This window comes from Ursus maritimus, unplaced genomic scaffold (genome assembly GCF_017311325.1).
Source record: "Ursus maritimus isolate PB19 unplaced genomic scaffold, ASM1731132v1 scaffold_1, whole genome shotgun sequence".
Lineage (NCBI taxonomy): Eukaryota > Metazoa > Chordata > Mammalia > Carnivora > Ursidae > Ursus > Ursus maritimus.
The window spans coordinates 84202916-84220111 of NW_024423343.1; positions in this window are offsets into that span (position 1 = coordinate 84202916).

Sequence of the window (17196 nt, forward strand, 5' to 3'; positions counted from 1 at the left end):
TATTTTTATAAATGTGTAAAATACTTAAAATATCAAAACCAAATGCTGCATATTTTAACAAGTAAAAGGAGAGCTATCAATAATTTATGCTATTACACCACATAATAAGAAATGAGTGTTTTCATGTTCTTTAAATACATTTCCACAAACATGTAATTGAATGGCTTTATCTCTGTGCTAATACATTTTGAATTCATTGGAATATAATTTAAGTTGAATTTTAGTGAAGAAAAGATGATGAAAACTCTTATAAGACTATTTGGTCCCAAACTAGAAACTTTAACACTTACAGATGTTAGTTAATAGACCCTACGTAAAGGGTCATGAATAGTTTGCATCTATTTGCTGTTTATGTTTACCTCAAGGGCCTACCTGGAGCACATAGCATGCACCTAATATATATTCCTAGCACGTATATGCTTGCTGAATAAATAAAAATGACTAGGTATAGGTAAAAATAAAGCATGCTTTTAAAAAATCCTCATTTGGCAATAGTCTAACTTTATTTTTTGAAATTTGAGGAAATCTATGGGTTTGTTCCCCAGAAAAGAAAATATGCAAGTTATATGTGAAAATCTGTGCATTTTAGATGCAATTTTAGGAGGATAGCCTGTAATGAGATAACTCTGGGTTTCATGGAATATGTGGAATACCAAAAATTTTAGTGAAGCCACAAAAATACTTAAAATTCATAAGTATTAGGCCCAGATATTAATGTATTTTAAAAATTTAAACCTCATACTGGCTTTTTTCTTTTTTTTTTATTTCTAATTTATTTGACTTCAGCTCTTGTTTGTTGAAAGTTTTCCTTTATAATCCACACATGTGATGGCAAACAATTGTGTCTCCATGCATGCCGACTGTGTGTTGTGCTGGAGATGTATTAGGTGAGTACACACACAACTTTTGGACATAAATAGTTGTCCAAAATGATGGTGCCCTTGCTTACGGAGGGATTAGATTCTATAGACAGTGAATAAGATAAAAAATCACATTTGATCAAATAAATCACCCTTAAACCTCTAGGACTTTGACTTTTGGAACGTCAAAGTAAAAAAAAAAATACTAGTTTTTGTTTTTTTTTTAAAGAGTTTCATTGTTTTTTTTTTTTTTTTTTTTAAGATTTTATTTATTTATTTGACAGAGAGAGACAGCCAGTGAGAGAGGGAACACAAGCAGGGCGGGTGGGAGAGGAAGAAGCAGACTCCCAGCAGAGGAGCCCGATGTGGGGCTCGATCCCAGGACTCCAGGATCACACCCTGAGCCGAAGGCAGACGCTTAACAACTGAGCCACACAGGCACCCCCAAAAATACTAGTTTTTAACAAAGACTTATTCAGTATTTATGATTGGTGTGAGGTACAATTCAAGATGCTGGAAATACAAAATAGTAAAAACTCTTACCCTCAGGAAGCTTACATTTTAATATGTAGGATAGGCAATAAACATGATAACTTTGCTTTTTGGCTCTCCCTATAACTAAGGAAAGGGCAAGAGGGTAAATAAAGGAAACTCTTGTTTCTTTCCTTCCTTCTCTCTGCCTGTCTCCTATTGTCAAATCCAGGTCTTTTTCAACTCTGGAATTATAGTCTTAGATAAAATAGATCTTTTGATTTCTAGATTCTGACAAGCTCAAACTACCTTGAACACCCTTGTTAAATGGATATATCTAATCTGCAAAGTGTTTGAGGCATAGGCTAAACTAGGTGGTATATTTTGAGTCTACTGGGAAGAAAAATTCCCTCAGCTAAGTGAGTGAGCCTAGCAGATCGTATGCACATCTTGGTGTAGATTTTATTTTATTTTATTTTATTTTATTTTATTTTATTTTATTTATTTTATTTTATTTTATTTTATTTTATTATTTTATTTTGTTTTGTTTTATTTTATTTTTACCAATGAGCTCCTTTTTGGAATTTATCTTTTTTGGATTTTATCCTCTATTTCTTCCTGGTATCATTTCATAGAGGTTTTGTATCCTCTGCTTTAAAGATTTTCCGTTCCTTGAGGTCTGTATCATTGTCAAGTTTTTGATTCCACCTTATTATTAACACTGCACTCTGGCCTTTTCACTTCTCTGAACAGCTAACCATATTTCCCCCAATGTTCCATACTTGAGGATCTCCTATTTTCTCTAATCTATTTCCAAGGAATACCATGACTTCAATTTTTTACTTCTCTGTCAATGGATATTATCCAAATCTTCAGTGATTCTCTCTCTCAAGTTCCAGCACCATAATTCTAACTATCTTTTGGAGACTTCTACCTACAGGAACTCTGTGTACTTCAAATCCAAAGTACCTAAGGATGAACATATTATTGTCCTGGCCACACTTGCCACTTTTCCTATGACCCTTTATCCCATTAAAATTAAAAACTATCTTTCAAAATTAAAGTTTTAGAGTCATTCTTGATGTCTCCTTTCTAGTCTTCTGCATTAAATCATTAATTACTATTGTTTGAAACCCATGCAATCTTTTCCTTTTTTTGTTTTCAACATCAGAGCCAGCATGTATGGTCACTCATGTTGTACACTGCACAACTCCAGGGCTTCTGGTCATATATTCTATGTTGGGAATGGCACCCCGTAGAGATGTAGAGGTATGTAGAATCATCTCCCTAAAGCATTTCACTGGCCTGTTCTTTTTTTTTTTTTTTAAGATTATTTATTTATTTGAGAGAGAGAGTGAGAGAGACAGAGCAAGAAAGCACAAGCAGGGGGAGTGGCAGAGGGAAAGGGAGAAGCAGGCTCCCCAGCCAGCAGGGAGCCCCACATGGGGATCTCTCCCAGGACCCTGAGATCATGACCTGAGAGGAAGGCAGGAGCTTAACCAACTGAGCCACCCAGGTGCCCCTCACTGGCCTGTTCTTTTCCTCTAATCGAGGAATAGCATTTGAGAGAGTAGAAAGTACATAGTTTGGGATCTGATAATCATGAAAAGTATCCCTGTAGGGTGATCTCTGGCAAGATGCTGACCATCTCTGGGACTCAAATTTTATCTTCTGTAAGAATAATTGTGAAGTATGCAGTTTTTGAAAAGCATAGCTCTACCTTAATAGGAAATACTACTTGGGTGCTACGATGGGGAATTCTGGGTATCAATGAGCAGAATGAAGGTCTCAGGCACTTGATAAAATAATAAGCCATAAAAAGAAAGGTGACATAAGAATGTGCAAAGACATCAAATGTGAATCTTTCCCACATAAAATTTGCCAGCATTGGACTGGATAATCAACTAAAACTGGTAAATAAATATAAATATGGAAGATTAAAGGTATACTACCATTCCTCAACTTTGCTCACCTTGTAGTGAGGACTCAAAAGAGAACAAAGACACTGGAAAGAAAACATAATCAGTTTAGTCCTTCATGTTTTTAACTCTTCTCCCAACCCACGTATTGAATAGGACCTCTGTTAAGATAGGTGGTGTGGTGGGCTTGATAGTGACAAGAGAATTTGGTGCTAAAGAATGGTGTTTGTAAGCTATCCATTCATCTAACCCTGTCACCGAAATTAGATAACTAATTTGCATGGGAAACAGTTAATTCAGTCAAAGTTTATAGAAGTTACAATGAAGAGACTTTTTTAAGATCATGATCTTTCTCCAGCTAATTGAGCTGACACTCAACAGTTTCTTGTGATAATTAAAATTGTTGCTCTTACAGATAAACTTGATCTTCAAAATCTCTCACATTTTCTTCCTCAACTTTATACCAGTTAAAATGGTTTGAAACAATGCAATTAAATCAGTTGTTAAAGAAAGAAAATAAAATAGAAGGTAAATATATTATTTTAAAGATTGTGTCAGCTTCTCCAAAGATTTTGTTTTGATTATAATGGATTTTTATTTGAAAAAAATAATGTCTTGAATGATTCGGAGAAATCTAATAATTTTCTTTTTGGAATAAAACAAATGGAAACGTACTTTTAAAATATTCATACTCCTGGAAAAAATATTAAGGGCTTAAGATACATTTTTGTAGTAAAACAAAAAGGACTGAAATTAACATTTAACTTTAAACAAATATTTGCTCACCATTCTGCTTTCCCTGTCAGCAATGAAATATATTTTAGCTAAATGTTGTTTTCGATTTAGAGAGAAAATTGAAGAATGCTTTAACTTCTCATTAACTACAACATTAATCAGTGGTTAATTGTAATTATTTAGCCTGTAGAAAAAGTGAAAGTTGAATTAGAATCTGACTACAAGTCAAATAAACTTTGTCTTTCTTATTGATTCAAGCATTTTTAAGACAGATGTTCAATAAGGTTTGCTTAACAAAATTTTGGTAGTGCTTGGTCAATGTGTTGAATAATAACTGAGGACAGATACTATGTCAAACTCTGTATTTCTTTCTGTGTTAACTTGTAAACATTAATATTCTTTAATAATACAGGACAACACTAGCATGTTTTTTCCCAATATCATTGCATAATTGCAATTAAGTATTTCGAGTAGTTATAGAATATATTACTTTGCTTTGTGAATTTCAAGTTTGATACTGAAATCAATTATTTTTCTGTTTTTGAAATATCCCCTTGTATTTTATTAAGAATAATTTAGAATGGTATAAATTCTCTCTACAGGTTTCCCCAGTGCTATCAATGAGTCTGGCTAATTCTTAACATGTTATTAAAGATACAAATACTGAATTTTAGCGGTTTCGACTCCTCTTTTGCATTTGCGGAGTACCCTTTTGTTTATGATACAGGAGAGAAAATTGAAGACCTAACCTTGTCTCAACAGAATGTCAGGAAATAAATAAAAACCCCATTTCAAAATGTGAAAATGTTAATAACATGCTATGTCTAGTTTCTCAGTTTAGGAAAGTATGGTGGTTCTAAGGTCTCATCCTTTTCCTGATAACTATACTCAGAGCCTCTTTATAGTCTTTTCTTAATAGAAATCGCTCATTGAAGAAGCAACACCTGAATTTGGCATTCTTTAGCTTCCCTTTCATCAGTGTCTAAATTATCCACATTTTCCAAATCCTGTGCTAACTGACCTCTGCAGGCAAATGCTAAATGTTATTAACCTCCAACAAATTGGATTCCTGATGAATCCATGTTCTTTTTTGAAATAGTGTCAGTAAGTCATCACAGTGCCCTAGCTGCAGTTCCGAAAGTGGCTCTGAGAAAGAGCCCAGGCTACTTGGTCTATGCATTTGATGATCTTGATGCTGTCTTTTAGTGCTTTGTGAAATAATTACAGACATTACAATGCAATTTTACTCTCTCTTCAATAAATGTTTATTTGGTATGAGTTGAGGCTGGTGCTGTGTGTGGATCTGTTGGCTCTACAAAGACAGGTATGTCCACAGTACTGCTTTACTTATTCAGTACATTGAAGCTGGAGTGGTTTTACAGAAGTAAATTTCACTTTTCTGTACCTACCTCAAATTGGGGGCACTAAACATAATTTAATCTTTCTATAACTTCAGTTAATAGTGAGCCAGTGAATTTTAATATGATCTATTAATTTTTATTTTATTTTTCAGATGTCTTTGCCTACTTTCCCATATGTGTGTGTGTGTCCTCATTCTGTGAACTCATGGACAACTTTTAGATTGCAAGGCAAAAATGTTGCCATTTCCATGCACGTAGAAGAGACCTCCACTCAGCTTTTTGTTTTCCATAGCCTAGGCATGTATTGGAAGTACATATATTGGAAGACATATATTGGAAGCAGCTCCAAGCTTTGGACTAATAACAATAAAGACCTATCTCTGCAATTTCTCACGAAGTATCAAATGTAGCTCTAAGCAGCCCCAAATGCTGGGCTTGTCTCTGTGGTTTTTGCCTCTCTTGATTTTCAGAAGATTTCTAATTCCTCACTCCTTTATTAACTCTTCAATGTTTGTCTGATGACCTTTGTATGCTGCCCTACCTTCTTAGAGCTCCTAAGCAGGAGCATTGGTCTGGATACCTAATCAGCCATTTGCAGAGTTGAAGTCAGCTCCTGCAGTTAGCAAGCTCTCCTTTGAGAGCCTCCTCACTCTCACGCCCTCTCTGAGCTTTATATTTGAAGAGCAACAAGACCCCCAATACTTCCTCTCTTGCCATTCGTATCTGTCATGGCAGTGTTGACAACAAAAGAACAGTCCTCTTCAGAATTGTGATTATTAGCAAAATTTTTATCAAAACTTCCAGTTTCCTATCATTCCCCTTTTTTCCCCTTTTCTTTCACTAGTTTCTTCTTCTTCCATTGGTGGTATTTCAGCTTTCCAGTGTAGAACAGCATGGTATTACTGGCTGAAAGGTAATAACATGTCTTAACTGCAACATTAGCTGCAGGAGGAAGGAAAGGGAATAAGAGACTTTGGAAAGAAAAATGAGTTTGTAAAGTATGCTACCTAAGAGAAAAATTAGAGAACATACAGAATTTTTAAAGACTTTCCAGACGGGGACACCTAGGAGGGAATGGATTGAGGATTTATGGGGGGGAAATATAAGGAAATATAAGAAATATAAGACTAAGCCTTAGGAATGGGTGGGATTAGGCATTGGATTCAGGAATTATGGCTTTCAGGAAGAGGATTTGAAATATCTGGCTTCTAAGGAATTTATATGTCAGGGTTTAAATGAGGGTTGAGGGCTAAACTGTACATATCACCAAAGGACGTTATCATGCAATGCTATTTATACCGGCATTCATGAATAAAACTGTGAGAAAAACCACTTTTTTTTTTCTTTTTAGATTTTATTTATTTAATTGTCAGAGAGAGAGAGAGTGAGCACAAGCAGGGGGAGTGGCAGGCAGAGGGAAAAGCAGGTTCTCCACTGATCAAGGAGCCCAATGTGGGACTTGATCCCAGGACCCTGGGACCATGACCTGAGCCAAAGGCAGAGGCTTAACCTACTGAGCCACCCAGGCATGCCCAAAATTCACTTTAATAATGAAAATCTATATTAGGTATAATCAATTCTTTAAATTACTTCCTAGGTGTTAGCTTTAGAGGGGATACTATACAAATTAGCACAAACTGGGTGCCTGAAAAAAATAGAAATTTATCCCCTCACATTTCTGGAGGATGTAAATCCAAAATTAAGGTATCAGCAAGATCATGCTCCCTCTGAAAGTTCTAGGGAAGAATCCTTCATTCCCCCTTTCTACTTTCTGGTGGCATTCCATGCCTTAGAGCTGCCTCATTCCAATCTCTGCCTTCATCTTCAAATGGGCTTCTTCCCTCTGTTTCTCTGTCTCCTGTCCTATTACAAAGACACTGCACATTGCATTTGGGCCCAAGCTAATCCAGTGTGACCTCCTGAAAAAGTCGGTCACCTCTCCAAAGACCTCATTTCCAAATATGGTCACATTCTGAGGTTTTAGTTTAGCATAGCGTTTTGAGGGGCACCACTCAAACTACTGTAGGTACAAGTGTTACATTCATAGCAGTAGTTAAGTATGCATATTGTTACACTTGCCATACTGCCTTTGTTATTTTACTTAAATTCTCTCCTGTATTCGTACGCCTGGTCTTAGTTTATCTCTTTTTTCAATTAAGGATTGGATTCAATTACCCATTCAACAAGCATTTACTTTGTGTCTGGAAGGTGCTATACACTTGGCTAGATACTTAGGATATAACAGTGAATAAAACATAATAAATGAAAAGAACAGCACATAATGGGATAGTCAAGTTTCTAAATATGCAGCAATCATAAGTTGAGATTTATAATGGCTATATTATATTAGAAGTGATACATTCCAAGTAGAGGAAACAGCATGATAGAAAATGACAGCTTTGAAATAGCATGGTGAGTGTTGAGAACTGCAAGCAGTTCTATATGATAAAAGAATACAAAGTAAGTTTTGGTGAGAAGTGAAGATAGGGAGGAATTCAAGAGCCAAACCATGCCAGTTTTCTATAGCCTCCTAGACAAGCTGACCATAGTTCTTTTGATATTAAGGAGTCATGGAAGTGTTTTAAACTGGTTGAGGAAGATAAGATAAAAGGATTTAATTGGGATTTCAATTTTTTTCACTTGCTTCATATTTCTATGCATTAAATTATTATGTCAACTAACTTTTAGGTTTGCTCATTTTAATTTTATGTGGTATTTTATGTTGCTTCTGATTTTGGGGAGAATATTTCTAAAAGCGTTGATGAGTTGGCTGACCACCATTCTCACTCTGTAGCTGACTATCCACCAGAGTAAATTGTGAAGATTTGATTGTTACATGGGGCTTTCTAACTGGAATTACTTAATTGAAATTGTGTTTGTGATAGTCAGTGAAGCATGGGTACCCTTCAGTGATAGCAGAAATCATGGGATTTTCCTGAATCTTCATTCAAGGCTGTGGGAAGTGTAGCTGTCTTACTCCCTACCCCCAAAATTATTGTAGTTGGGCCAATTTTATTTTATTTTATTTTAAAGATTTATTTGTTTATTTATTTGAGATAGAGAGAGAGAGAGAACAGGGGGAAGGGGCAGAGGGAGAGATAAACCCAAGCAGACTCCGAGCACTCAGCGCAGAGCCCTACCCGGGGCTCAATCCCAGGATGCTGAGATCATGACCTGAGCCAAAACCAAGAGTCTAACGCTTAACTGACTGCACCACTCAGGTGCCCCTGTTGGGTCAATTCTAACGTGAAAACAGAAGGTTTTTTTTTTTTTCTGATCCTATAATATGATACCGTCTTGTTCAGAGTATCAAACTACACACACACACATGCACACACACACACACAGACACACATACTATTCTTTGATCACTATTTTTTAACTGCCTCACTTTGGTAAACCTCTTTGAAGAAGCTGGCTTTAAGGAACAGTAGGATCTTTCCTTTTGGCTATAGATGATAAGAGCACTTCAGGTCAGTTGTCCATGGGATGTTGTCCACAGATCCCTATAAGGAATCCCAGTGAAGCCCTATAAGGCATCAACCAAAAATTAATGTGAAGATACTCAGAGAGGAAACACACACAAAAGAGGAAAAGCACAAAGATGAATTTTGCAACGTTGCTGGAAGCCCACAGGTTTTTGATGCTGGGAAAATACGACCCTGGAGAGTCATGCAGTGTGGGAATACTATATACAGAGAACTTAACAATCGTCTCAGAAATACAGATTTCTATGAAAGCAGTCCCATCGGCCAGGAATCCAGAGATGCACCTCTCTTTCAACTGGCTCCAAAGTGATAAATAATGTTAAGAACTTTCTGAAACCAGTAGGAAATTATAACAAGCAATAAATACTATTTTAATACATAAAAAAATGCATTCAAATAGCACTAAGCTGGAAAGTATTTTGTTTGTAAATGATAGAAGTTTCCTAAGAGACAATAGTCTTTGGCTAAGAAACTGTAAATATATACTCCTGAGAGAAAGCGACTTCAGACTGAGGGACTGCAGGTAGGATAAACAGTCATAGTAGAGCTTGAATCATTGGTAGGAATCAGAGCATAACTAGGTGGAGAAACACAGCGCTAGACTGGGTTCCAGAGAATAATAAAGACCAAGTTCATATTCTTTACAGAAATGGTCTTGGCACAGTAAGTTTCTCTTTTTCTGCCTTATCTTTGCTATGTTACAGTAAGAATTTACACCCTAGGATCTAGACCAGAAACAATTTTATCTGCACTGATGCAATAAAATGGGTGGTTTACTATCTAATTGTGATAATACAGAATTTGTGGATCTGTTAGGAAATAAAATATTTCCTAAAAAATGAACACTGAATTATATGAATACTTAAAAACGGATAAGGAAGATTGTTTTGTCTACTGTTTAAAAAAATCAAGCTTTTTTAAACATCTATGGGAAATACTGAAATATGGATATGTAGGCTGAAAGAAATCCAGTCAATATGGACGTTAGCATGTTAGTTGGAATGTCACCCTCAAAGCTTATTTATGCAAAGACATTTCTTAAATAAACGATTTTTGTGTAACAGTCATTGGCATATATAAGCTCATAGTCTCAGGATTTTCTGGTAGAAAAAAATAAAAACAAAACATCATACATCATAGAGCAGATTCTGAGCTCATTTCATAGAAATTCTCTTGGTCTAATGCTGTATAAAGGATTTGATACACAACAAATTCAGGTGGGCTTTTTTGGGCATATATGCATTAACCATTTTTCTGATCCTAATTCCAGACTGCCCTTAAAAATCCACTTCTACAGCACTGTGTAGCATCATAAAATAAGAAAATACTGAGAAAAATACCACAATGTTGGAATTATGTCAAAAGGACACAGGAGCCAATGGAAAGAGCTCTCAATGGCGACAGCTGGAACAATTTGAACAACAAAATAAATAGTGTATTATTGGACTATAACCTAAGTATAAAATAAATACCCATGGGTTTATACTGATATGAATAAATGATTGAATAAACAAACGAATGGGGGAGGATAGACAAATATCTTATGCTGAAGAATACCAAATAATTTATAGAGATACAGTCTTCAAAAGGTGGGAGCATAACTCCCTACACCTTAAGTCTGGGCTGAGCATAGTGACTTTCTTCCAAAGAGCACAGTATAAAAATGGGGGAAAGAATAACTTTCTAGTGGAGAAACCTAACAAACACTCCCTCAGGCAGGTGATCAGGTTAACATCAATAGTGATATGTTATGTTGATATTATATACCCTTGATATAATGAATGGCAATTTACCTCTGTGGTTTTCCTTACAGTAACCCACATCCCCATTCTAATCATGAGAAAATATCAGATATATCCCAGGTGAGAAATATTTTACAAAATAGCTTATCAGTACTCTATTAAGGTGATTAAGAAAAGACCTGAAGAAGTGTCTCTGTCAAGAGTAGCCTAAGGAGACATGGCGACTAAATGTAATGCAGTATCTTGGATGGGATCCTGGAATGGACTAAGAACATTAGATAAAACTGAAGAAATCTGAATAAATGTGGACTCTAGTTAATAATAATGTATCAAGGGGCACCTGGGTGGCTCAGTGGGTTAAGCGTCCAACTCTTGATTTCAGCTCAGGTCATAATCTCAAGGTCGTGAGATTGAGCCCCATGTCCGGCTCCATGCACAGTGTGGAGTCTGCTTGGGAATCTCTCTCCCTCCCCCTCTACCCCTCCCCCTGCTCGCATGTTCTCTCTCTCTCAGAAATAATAATACTAACAATGATAATAATGATAATAATGTATGAAAATTGGCACATTAATTGTAACAAATGTACCAGATTAATATAAGATGTTAATAACTGGGGATACTGGATATAGGGTATATGGGAACTCTCTTTACTATCTCTGCAATTTTTTTTTAACTATCTAAGACTGTTCTAAAATAGAAAGCTTATTTTTAAAAATTCACTTGTTCATACTGAGATGATGCCACTTTAGTAGAGCTTGCTTGATGCCCAACCCCAGTAGAGAATGTGAAGCAGGCCTGGCTCTGTTGAGCATTGCCTCTTACATAAACAGAGACTGTTTCAGAGATGGACATAGAATTTACATTACCTCAATCAGAGCAAATCTTGAAGTGTTTTCTGGAGGGACTAAAAAAAGAGGTGTTTTTGTGTTTCTTCTCTTCTGCCAGATGAGCTGTGTGCATGAAGGCCACCACAAAGGCAGTACCTAACAGGACAGAATGAAAAAATGAGCTGAGATTTGCCGAGTGTAATCCTTATTCTTAATCACATTTTTTGAGCTCCTGGATCGAGCTGATTAATGTTTAAATCAACTATAACTTTTGTTCTTTTCTGCTAGTATGAGCCGATATGATCTTACTTTTGCTTAAACCAGTTCAAGTTGTGACCCTGGCAATCAATTATTCTAATTCTAACTGATATAATGTATTTGAGATAAAGCAGAGAATTGTCAGGGGAGTACAGAGCTTCTGACAGGGTTCTCTCCTTCAGAGACACTCTGCATAGCTTAAACTATGGACCTAGTGGCACAGAGTGACAATATAGTCTACTGAAGAGAGTTGTCTGATTTATTCCTCAACATTTGTATGAAATACGGCCATTATATTTAATGAAGCAATGAGGTATTTTCCTATAATAAATGAGTTAATTGAAGACAATATGGCCCATATGTTCATTCGTTATTATTATTTTTTAATGAATGCTTGAGTGCTTACATGTGAGGAGTTAGCAACAGTGAATAAAACAGACAACATCTCTGATATCATTTTAATAGTAAAAGATGGGCCCTACTCAAAAACCAAATACAAAAAAAACAAAACAAAACAAAAAACCAGTGGGTATGTTATCAGTGAAGCAGTGATAAGTACCATGGAGCAAATAGAAGATAGAGCAAACCAAAAGAGGAGGGAGGACGCGTGCTGCGCAGATGGCTGGAGAAGGAATATTACGGTTACAGTGAATGGTGCAATGGTCATGAGTGGGATATGACAGATATGAGGATTAATTGTATGTGTCAGATTGCTTGGCAACAGTGCCCAGATATTTGATCAAATGTTATTCTGGATGTATCTTTGAAGATGCTTTTGGATGAGAGTAACATTTAAATCAGTGGACTTTGAGTAAAACATATTATCCCCCATGATATGGGTGGACCTCAGCCAATCAGTTGAAAGCCTTAATAGAACAAAGACTGACCTCCCCAGAAGAAGGAATTCTGCCAACAGATCTCCTTTGAACTTAAACTGCAACTGTTCCCTGGGTCTCCAGCCTGCTAATCTACCCTGAAGATTTTTGATTTGAATCTCCACAGCTGGGTGACCTAATTCCTATATATGTGCGTATATATATTTTTGGATTTTTGGTGAATTCAAGAAAGCAATGAGCTCAGAGTGGTTTGGGCAGAGGGAATGAAGGGAGAGAGAATGATAGGATATGATGTCAGCATTATTAGCTTTGCCTGGCAGTCAGACATTTTTATTTGTAGGGCAGGGTGGATTATTCAGCAAATTGACAATCATTAAATCCACTAACATTTCCATCCCCCTGAGCTCAGTCTTGTTACTTCTTTTAGCATAGTCTTCATGTGTTGATATCTTTACACGATAAAATGCACATATCATTTCTACATTTTAAGAGTCTCCAATTAAGTCTGGCTCTGACACTCATAAAACCACAGACTAATATGTCAAATAAAAATAAAAGTAAAGTAAAAGAATGTTGATTATTTAGTGTTTCATAACAAACAAAGTCTCTAACACCCCTCCCCTGCTCTCCCTTGACAATTATTTCAATAAATTTTCATTTTTCCTGTTGCTTCATGGCAGTGGGAAAATAAACCCTAAGAAATTAAAATACAAAATATTTCTAAATTTGCCAGTTCCTCACAATTGAATCTTAGAATGAAGCTTCTAAAATTCTCATTCTTAGAGTTGACACTAAAAGTTCCAATATTTTCTAAGTCATATGAATTGTGATATACAGTGTTGTTTTTAACAAGAAAGACCCCCCCCAACAGCTAAGTAATTCTGGTCTTCCTATATTTCCATGTATTTTTCATGAATTCCAGCTCTGATTCCTAATAACTGTACTTCATCTTTTTCATTTTTGATTTTAGGTACAAAGCTAATGACATTTTGTTAATTTGAAAAAAAGAAGAACCCTTTATTGTGTCTAATGTACTGGGTCTCACTTTTGTCATCAGATTTCAAAGCTCCCTTCCTCTTCCAGAAGAAGTTGAGCAACAAGAAATCTTTGATATGATTAGCAGACAGATCTGGGCCATCATATAGGATGGAATTCAAGAGAAATAAAATAGCTTTTAAGAAGCATGTTTCTACTTATACATTCAAATTAATGTTTTCCTCTAAGTGGCCACCTTTGGAGGAGTCATTTACTTATCCTAATGACACTGTTATTATTCAAAATATGTTTTAGGGGCGCCTGGGTGGCGCAGTCGTTAAGCGTCTGCCTTGGGCTCAGGGCGTGATCCCAGCGTTCTGGGATCGAGCCCCACATCGGGCTCCTCTGCTAGGAGCCTGCTTTTTCCCCTCCCACTCTCCCTGCTTGTGTTCCCTCTCTTGCTGCCTGTCTATCTCTGTCAGATAAATAAATAAAATCTTTTAAAAAAATATGTTTTAAAGCCTTTTTTGTTTTGTTTTGTTTTCATTCAGCTTCAGAACCCATTTATGAGTCACCCAAGAAAATTATTTGTCTCTGTCTGTATTATTCATTTAATAAACACTTATATATGCTAAATTGATGCAGGCATTGTCCTAAGACAATGTCCTTTCTAAATGTTCCTTTATTTGATCCTTAAGCCAACCTCATGAAGCAAATAATATGATAATCCTAATTTTATCAATAAGGAAATTGAAGTATCACCCAATAGTACACACTTAAGAATTTAGGGAGTTAGACTGAACGCAAAGCCCTCATAGTACCTGCTTAATCTCCACATTATGTTACCTCTCACATCTAACTTATTTCAAAATTACCAACCGTATTTTTCACAAAGTATGAAATTTCTCTGAATGTTATATTTGTCTTTAATATAAAGTGGCGTCTTCAATGGCTTTTTGGAGATCAGTTGAGGAACTTGAAGAAAAACAAGAACCAGAGTTATGAAAGATTAAATCATTTATACACTTACTAAGGAAGGAAAATGGAAAAATTTCTGCTAGCAAAAGTTTTCTGCTTATCCTTTTGCTAATCAGAAGAACTGATATGGACATAGCCTTCTTTCTTTTAATGTCTAGTGAACTGAGGTTTTACTGAGGCACCTGTAGTATCAATTCTCTTAGCCACCAATTCAAAGCTATCATTCTTGAGTTTAAGATGCGCTATGTCAGCACTATGTTGACTTTCACTAACTCGGTCAGACCATTACTCAGTTGATCTTGATGAATCTCTACTAGTGGGATGATTTTGATGAGCTATAAATCAGCCTTGATGTCTTTTTGTCCCCTTATATCTGTCTTGGTAGACTGTAGGAATAACTTCGCAGAAAAATTTTGTCCAAATATAGATTCAAATAATGCAAAAAATAAATAAATAAATAGTGTGTGTGTGTGTGTGTGTGTATAGTATTGTGATTTCTATTCTTTTATTCTTCTACATAACGTCATCAAAGATTTAATCCAAAGAAGAAAGTTGAATGACTCTAAATTTCTTATGGTTCTATGAATTGTTCATAGGCCTAAATTAAAAATGTAATTATTCTTCACAGGAAAACATTTCTCATGGGGGGATCATTTAAGTGAGATTCTTATAAATTTATTTGTTTCAACATTAGATGTAACCTCCATCAGGGTAATGATTATGTCTCTTTGACTCACCATCATACTCAGCAACTAATACAATGCCTGGTACGTAATAGTAGGTGTTCAATAAATATCTATTGGATGAATAAAGATTTCATTCTTACTGCTATAATTAAGACCATTTCTAGCCTGGCAGGAGTAATTCAAATCCTCCAAATGCTCTCATAATATTTCAAGAATAGACTTAAGTGGCCTCAGTGTTAGAGAAATAAGTGATTTGGAATGCTAAGATTAATCCCATTATCTTGTGTTTTTATAAAATTTTAACCTGTTCTAGCTATAGTATATACACCCTTGTTATGTGCAGCAACATCCATACGAATAACAAAATAGATTTTGTTGCTTCTGCTTTTACAGGTGATAAAATAGATTCAGGCAGTTTAAGACAGTGGCTCAAGGGGGACACTCTGAAGTCAAAAACCCAAGCAAGGATTTGAGCCTCTTCCCACAGAGCTCAGAAGGGTGAAAATCTGCCCCAAGAGCATAAATTATTTAATGACCTAGATTCATCTTTTTGCATCCAAAATGAGGCTACTATATTTGCATCTTTGTGACTGCTGAGAGGAGAGAAAACTCATGGCAGCTGGCAAGAAGGGCAAGCAAATTAATCAGTTTATAAAATGTTTATAAACTCACAAAAATTTCAGGAGTCCCCCGTCTGATTCTGCTCCTACTAATTCTACATATGGTTTCTTGCAGAGCTTAGATCTGTTGGTCAGTTCAGATTTATTCTGTTTATTTATGCTTTAGATACCTTGAGGTGTGAACCATATTGAGTATCTCAAAAAGCTGGCTATCAAAATCAATGGTATTTGTGAAATGCATTATGAAAAGGCTAATTATAATTTATTATGAAGCCTCCCTACATCTATTGTGCATAAAGCAATGTGCTTTTCACAGCAGGCCCTAGTTTCATTAACCTTTTCATAGAAGCAGTGATCTCATTCAGAAATCTTATTTCTGAATTATGTGCTCATACCACATACTGATTCCTTCATACCTGTGGGGTGGGAGGACTAATGTGCAGCTGTGGATTGATTTGACAGGTTTACATTGCTAAGGGAAGTAGGGAAAGATGAAGGAAAAAGGTAGTAATTTCACTAATAAAGCTACTAAAACTTCTTTTCAAGGCATTATTTTCTACTTTCTCTTTTTTATTGTTCCCTTCATTCCAAAAAATGACATTTTAAAAGAAAAAAAAATCCCAGTAAATGAAAGAGTGACACACAGTGATACAGTAATGAAGGTAAAGAGTGATGTGTATTTAGAGGGGAAGGAAAACGACCACCAGGGCTTCTGTCATTTTCTGTCTCTCCCTCTCTCTTTCCTTCAGTTCCTTTCTCCAGGTAATAAGTTCATTCCCTTGATAATTTTATTTATTTATTTGATAGAGAAAGAGAGAGAGCACAAGAGGGGGGAGGGTCAGAGGGAGAAGCAGACTCCCCGCTGAGCAAGAAACCTGATGTGGGGGCTCAATGTTGGGACTCTGAGATCATGACCTGAGCTGAAGGCAGACACTTAACCCACTGAGCCACTCAGGCATCCCTCCCTTGATAATTTAAAGACAATGAAAATGACACTTCCATTATTATTCTACTTCAGGTACAAATCTCTCCTTTATCCAACACTACCTTGTTGGAAAAAGGCCAGAAAATTCCTAATTCCTTCCTATTTTTTCTAAAACAAACAAAAACAAAACACAGTGCAAACTAAAGATATGTTCTTTTTGCGCACTTTCACATGAGGAACTCAAGATAGCCTCTGAAGTCTTATAATCTCTTTCTCCTCTGTTTTAAATGCCCTTAGCTTTTCTTCACGGAGGCAGTAAATGCCATGAATGTGGAGTCTGTCGAGCTTTCAGCTTAGAGCCCCCTGACCCTTGCTGCTGGTGTCATTTCAGTTCCTCATGTAAATTTCGCTCTTCCACAGAAACTAAAACCTTGGGTAGGTGTCAGGGAGCAAGAATTTCCTGCCTTTTCAAGGTCCTTCCAGCTGGAATAAGAATCGAGTTGATATGAGGCAGA